General features: G+C 54.4%; 1 protein-coding gene across 1 annotated transcript in view; it reads left to right on the top strand.

Annotated features, from left to right (window-relative positions):
- MAN2A1 (mannosidase, alpha, class 2A, member 1) overlaps window positions 1–548 on the top strand; it is a 156,380-nt gene that overhangs the window by 66,494 nt on the left and 89,338 nt on the right. The gene's annotated exons all lie outside the window — the stretch shown is intronic.

Below are 548 nucleotides of genomic sequence, written 5' to 3'. Positions count from 1 at the left end.
CCTATAGAATCTTTTCTTGTTGCCCTTGACGTCCCTGGCCAGGTTTAATTCTGTCAGGGCTTTAGCTTTCCTAACCTGATCCCTGGCTGCTCGGACAATTTCTCTGTATGCCTCCCAGGCCACCTGTCCTTGCTTCCACCCTCTGTAGGCTTCCTTTTTGTGTTTGAGTTTGTCCAGGAGCTCCTTGTTCATCAGTGCAGGCCTCCTGGTGTTTTTGCCTGACTTCTTCTTTGTTGGGATGCATCGCTCCTGAGCTTGGAGGAGGTGATCGTTGAGTATTACCCAGCTTTCTTGGGCCCCTCTTCCCTCCAGGGCTTTGTCCCATGGCACTCTGCCAAGCAGATCCCTGAAGAGGCCAGAGACTGCTCTCCTGGAGTCCAGGGTAGTGAGCTGGCCATGCGCCCTCCTCGGTGCCCTAAGGATCTTGAACTGCACCATTTTGTGGTCACTGCAGCCCAGGCTGCCCTTGAGCTTCACATTCCCCACCAGCCCCTCCTTGTTGGTGAGAACAAGGTCCAGCATAGCACCTCTCCTCGTTGGCTCCTCTA

Source organism: Pygoscelis adeliae, unplaced genomic scaffold, assembly GCF_000699105.1.
Source record: "Pygoscelis adeliae isolate BGI_AS28 unplaced genomic scaffold, ASM69910v1 Scaffold16, whole genome shotgun sequence".
NCBI lineage: Eukaryota > Metazoa > Chordata > Aves > Sphenisciformes > Spheniscidae > Pygoscelis > Pygoscelis adeliae.
Note: the sequence above shows the minus strand (reverse complement) of the source record. Positions and strands in the feature narration are given on the sequence as shown.